Source organism: Rhinolophus sinicus, chromosome 10 (assembly GCF_057876585.1).
Source record: "Rhinolophus sinicus isolate RSI-liver-muscle chromosome 10, RSI-T2T, whole genome shotgun sequence".
In the NCBI taxonomy this organism is placed as follows: Eukaryota; Metazoa; Chordata; class Mammalia; order Chiroptera; family Rhinolophidae; genus Rhinolophus; species Rhinolophus sinicus.
The window spans coordinates 7,722,586-7,728,585 of record NC_142510.1 but is presented as its reverse complement, the minus strand read 5'-3'; positions in this window follow the sequence as shown (position 1 = coordinate 7,728,585).

Below are 6,000 nucleotides of genomic sequence, written 5' to 3'. Positions count from 1 at the left end.
AATACATCGTTCCATCAGCTCCTATTCACTTCTAGGGAGAAATCTGCAATGGACTAAAATCCACATCATCTCTACAGCCGGGAAATGAAGTCGAGTCTCGTTTCATCTTTCTCAGATGTCAGTTCTGACCTCCATTTCAATCATTGATCCAGCCAACACAGATTTACCGAGTACCTACCATGCGCTAGGCAAACAGGTACTGAAAATACAGTGACTAAAACAGCTGTGACCTGCCCTGCACCGTCTGGTACAACAGAACCAGCCACATGTGACAGCATCTGATATGTGGCAGGTGTCATGGAGAGACTTCATTTGATGTCATCTTAACGAATTTAAATTTAAATTAAAAACTGATATTCAAGTCAGTTACAGGACAACTTTTAAGTATGTTTGAAACAACCTAGTGGATGACCCTACTTTTTTCGCTCTACGTATTAGGACATCTAAATCCAGGTCAAGTATTTGCAATGACGGTTTAGCATCCAAATGGAAATACTGGGCTCTAAATATAAAGTACATACACACTGGATTTCAAAGAATGGGAACTGTATCTCCTTCATCTTATTTATATCGACTCCATTTTCTAATGATATTTTAGATATACAGGGTAAGGTACAACATATTGAAATTAATTTCACCTGCTCCTTTTTTATACTTTTTAAATGTGGCCGCTAGGAAATTTTAAATTATATGTTGACTTGCAGTAGATTTTTATTGGATAGTGCTGCCACAGACCCCCTCCTGCAGTAAATAGGCAAAACGTACAAATTCATTTCACAGAGTCACCCATACAGGAGCTGCTTAGCTGTCTTCAAGCTTGGCACCTCACACAGACAGCTAACCATGCTGCACTCAGCCTCCGGGAGCCCGGGAGTCAGCGTTTCATGGCTCAGCATGCCAGAGCTGGTCTCAGTTTCCAGGGGGTGTTAGTGGGAGATGGAAGTGAGACATATAATCTCTCCCTCTTTATCCCCAGGAAAGACAAAACCAAGGGAGGCAGCGGAGGGCCAGATAAACAGGCATCTGGCTGCAAAAAAACGCTGTTGGGGATCTGGGCTGCTGCCCTTCGTCCAGACAGAACCGGGACTGTAGCCACTTACTCCTTGAAGCCACTGCTGCCAGCGCCCAGAGCAGGACCAGACCCAGGAGTCCAACGGGCGCTGACATCACCCGGGCAGAGGAGCCCCACACCACCGGCCTCTCTCTCCAGAGTAGCTCAGAGCAGCCCTGAAAGGAACTTGCTTTCCCAAAGGGGCGGGCTCAGCCTCAATGCACTCTCCCAGCACAGGGGGGGGGCAAAGTCCCAGCCAATCAGAAGCCCCCAATAAAGTTATTGGCACCCCACCCAAAGGGAGGAACGGGGCTTCTGACCATTGAGGGGGAAAATTCCTTTTCAGTCTAGGAGGTACAAAGGTTTGCCTCTTCAAGCCTTGTAAATGGAGCACTTCGGGCAGAAGACACTACAGCCAGGGCTTGACTTTTTTTAAAGCTGTCTAATATACATAAAATTTACGATTTAAACCATTTTAAAGCTGCCATTTGGTGGCACTGAGTACATTCACGGCCTTGTGCAACCATCACCACTGTCTACTTCGGAGGACTGATTTTTGGCTTGTCTTTTCCACTGCCCAGGGAGGACAAAACCACGCCTTGGTAATGGCCCTCGCCAGACGGAGGACAGCTGCAGGGTTTTTATAATGTTCAGGCCCAAGACCACCCTCCTTGACACATTAGAACCAGCTGAGCAGACGGAGCGTCCTTTGGGAGGCCATCTGCTCACACACGCTCAGCGTGCTCTTCCAGCCCCACCTCTGCTTCCTCACCTCAAGCTCACCTCCACTGGCACCCTTGGTTTCTAGGCTGGAGGCAGCCAATTTTCTCGGGCACCACCTCGGTTAACCCTCTGCAGGCCTCAGCGACTAGCTCCTCTCATAAGCACCTACTTCCCACAGTAAGTGTGCTTTTTATCAACTGCGTTATTGAGATCTAACACATAGCATACAATTCTCCCATTTAAAGTACACCGTGCAATGGTTTTTCGCATTTTCATCGAGTTGTGCAACCAACACCACAACCAATTACAGAATATTTTCATCACCACAAAAGGAAACCACAATCCCATTAAGCAGTCATTCCTCATTCCCATCACCCCAGTCCCTGATCACCACTGACCTGCTTTCCGTCTCTATAGATTTGCCGATTTTGGACATTTCCTATAAATGGAGTCATTCAGTATGTGACCTTTAGGCTCTGGCTTCTCTCATGGAATATCAGCTTCTCAGGGTTCTCCCACGTGGTAGCATGAATCAGTGCTTCATTCCTTTTTATGGCTGAGTACTATTCTAGTAAGTGGGAGAACCACAGCTTGTTTATACATTTATCTCTTGATGGACAGTTCAATGTACTTTAAATATAACTTTCTTAGGGTGAAATTAAACACCCAGTTGACCTGTTGACACGTGATATTTTATAGAATCGATTACACTTTCAGACTTGGGCCATTTTCTTTGCATATTCTCAAACCAGTAATTCTGCCTTCCCCTCTTCCAGCTCAATCATGTTCACTGGCAGGAGCTCGGAAGCCTCCAAGCCACGGGGCTGGAGATGTAAAATGCCCCTTAGCTGCCTGGACGCTTATGACATGCTCTGGGCTGGTGCTAAATGCTGCGAGGAACAGAAGATAACTGACATCGAGGCTGACATCCCAGGGGGAAGCAAGCAGCAGCGAAACACACCAAGGAGAGCTCTGAGAAAGGAAGGGTTACTGTGCCCAGGGAACGCTGGGGGCAGTGAGGGAAGGAGCGATTCCCTTGGGATGTCCAAGAACAGACAATAATGTTCTTAGGAAAATGGATACTTGCAACCAGTAGATAAGTCCTGGAGACCTAATACACAGCACAATTATTACAGACAAGACTGGATTATAAACATTAAACTGGCTGAGAGACTAGATTTTAATTGTTCCCTAGAAGACATGAGCATTATGTGACCAGATAGAGGTGATAGCTAATGCTACAGTGGCAACCATATTGCAAAGTACATGTATCAAATCAATGTGTTTACCCTTAAACTTACATAATATTGTATGTCAAATATATCTCAATTAAAAAAATCTGTATCAGGTACTGGGCAACACACTCATTGAATATTAACTCATTCAATCAAACCTCCCCCACCTGCCCCTCCCAACAACTGGCAAGGTAGAACTAGCATCGTCTCAGTGTAGAGACAAGGAAGTAGAGACACAGAGAAGTTAAGTCATTTGCCCAAAGTCACACAGCTCATGAGGATTTTCACCCCTTCTGGCTCCAGAGCTTCTTCTCTCTGAACTCGGGCAGCTTTGCTCAGTGGCTGTCACTTCTTTCATCTTCTCCTCCAGGAGACTCTAGTCTCTCTCTGCACATTGTCCTGGATGCCTCCCGTTCACGGGCAGGAATCTGAGAGAAAACCTTACCATGTTTCATGGGGCGGTTTCTAGTCAACACATCAACATCACAGACTAAACCTGGGGAATCAGAACCAGCAGGAGGCCGTGCTCACGAGCAGCGGGGTTTGCCATTGCCTCAGGCTTCCAGAGTTGCCCAGTGGGGAGGGCTCCCCACATCTCTGTCTTCATTTCCCCGTGTCTTTATATCATCACTGGACCAAACTCTGGTGAGTTTGGTGGATGGAGAACCGGGACTCAAGGACTTGATGCGTGATCAGACCCTCCTAAACAAGCCTTCCCACCTCCTCCTCCACCAAAAGGAAGGCCTGCTTCCTCCTTGAAACAATGTGCAGGACTGGGTTCGCCAACAACCAGCTTCCACTTCTGAATGAAGGTATAAGATAAATTAAGGCCCCTCTCACCCAAGTTGGAGTCACCAAAACTAAGAAGCCTTTTTAAACCATCAAAAGATGGAATTATTTTGCAGAGCTAGGGCAAGAGATATACCATGGTAGAGAAGAACTGACATAGTAGGATTTCTATGTTTTACCTTATCTTTGAAATAAAACCTGCTCCCTGTTGATTATTAGTGAGGTTGGACAACCCAGGGTTGGGGAGAATGTAGTCCATCTCCTTACTTGTTCAATTAGCTGTGTGATCTCAGAAAAGTCACTTGACCTCTCTGGATTCAAAATAAAGAGGCTGGAAATTACTGGTCAAATGTCTTCTGGCTCCATATTGTATTCGAGTGGAGAACAGAGGGGCCAGAAAGGAACCAAGTGATTAAGGGAATTATCACATGATAAAAATAGCATTACACATAGTTGGAGAAAGATTATTTAATAAGTTGACAACACGTATGAGCACCGTGTTTATAGAAAATGACACAAATAGATTTTCCTCCAACTAAAAGACGCTCAGCCTCAGACATAAACACAATGTGAAGCTACCAAATGTGTTTCTTCAAGTCACACATACACCTGCCACATAACCCAGCCCCTCCACTCTGAGATATGTACCCAAGAAGAAAGAAAGCATGTGTCCACACAGAGACTTGGACAGGAATACTCATAGCAGCTTTGGTCGTAAAGCTCAAAACTGGGGGGCGAAAATACCAATACTCATCAGTAGGTGAATGGATAAACACACTAGTACATGTGTATAATGGAACAGTCCTCAGCCATAAAGAGAAAGTATTGGTACTCACGTGACATGCGTGAACCTCAAAACAAATCATTCTGAAAGAAGCTGCGGGGGTGGGGAGAAGCACATTCTGTAAGTTTACATAGAATTCTAAAAACTGGAAATTCTAGAAAACAGATCCGTGGTTGCTTGGGGAGGCATGGAGTGGGGAACTTACATTACAAAAGGGAATGAGGACATTTTTGTGGGTAATCAGTGTGTTTTCTCTCTTGATCGTATAAACACGTCAAAATGCGTCACCCTGTCGTCTAACTATATGCAGTTTGCTGTATGTCAGTGATACCGCAGTAAAACTGTTTCTGTTTAAACCTACCATGTCATTTCCTGTTCATCCACCAGAATGACAAAGATAAACCCTTGTGACAAAACGGTCTTCTGGCTGTATACACACTATGGTGACCAAACACGCACACAACCTTTGAAGAGGGAATTCAGCAGCCAATACAACTTCATGTGCAATTAACCTTTTGATTCGCTCCTAGAAGAGAGTCCACTTTTAGGAATTTACTATTATTGGTTTTCTATTGCTGCCCGAACATTCCCACAAGTTGAGTGGCTTAAAAAGACATCTATTTATTATTCCAAAGGCCAGGAGGTCAGAAATCCAGCCAGGTACAGCATGGCTCCACTGGGTCCTCTGATGGGAGCCTCACAGGTTGGGATCAAGCTGTTACTGCTTCCTGGTGGTTCCTTCCAGAGACTTCTACACAGTACCAAACAAATCGGTGTATTTTCTCTCTTCCTCTGGTCTTTGAACATAAGTCATTCAACACTCTGCACCGTGCTTTTTACATTTAATACAGAGGGTGCCAAAAAAATGTATACGTATTGTAAGAAAGGAAAAAACTGTATAAAAATTACACGTGTGGTAACTACTGTGAACACCTCTTGTCATTGCAGAAGTCCAGCGTGACTTGCATTCCTCTTTTATTATTGGAATATATTATTACTACTTTAATAGTTTTTCCTTTCTTAAAATGTGTGTCCATTTTTTTGGTGCCCTCTGTGTATCACCAACCTGCCTCATTTTCTACAGCTGTATACTACTCCACTGTGTAGCTGAAGGTGTCACAACCCACCAAAGGCTGTGTTCCTTTCTGGAGTCTCTGGGGATGAACCTGCCCACAAGCTCCTCGAGGTTGTTAGTTAAACTCAGTTCCCTGTGTTTGTAGGACTGAGGTCCCTATTTCCAGCTTGGAGCCTGGCTTTGCTCCTAACTGCTGCCCGCATTCCTTCCCAGACTTTCTTTCTGGCCCCTCTTATGCTTTGAATATTTCCTCCTGGTTCCTCTCTCTGCCTCCAGCCAGAGGAAGCTCTCTGCTTAAAGGGCTCATGTGATAGATTGGGAGCAATCGTTTCCGATGGCTGCT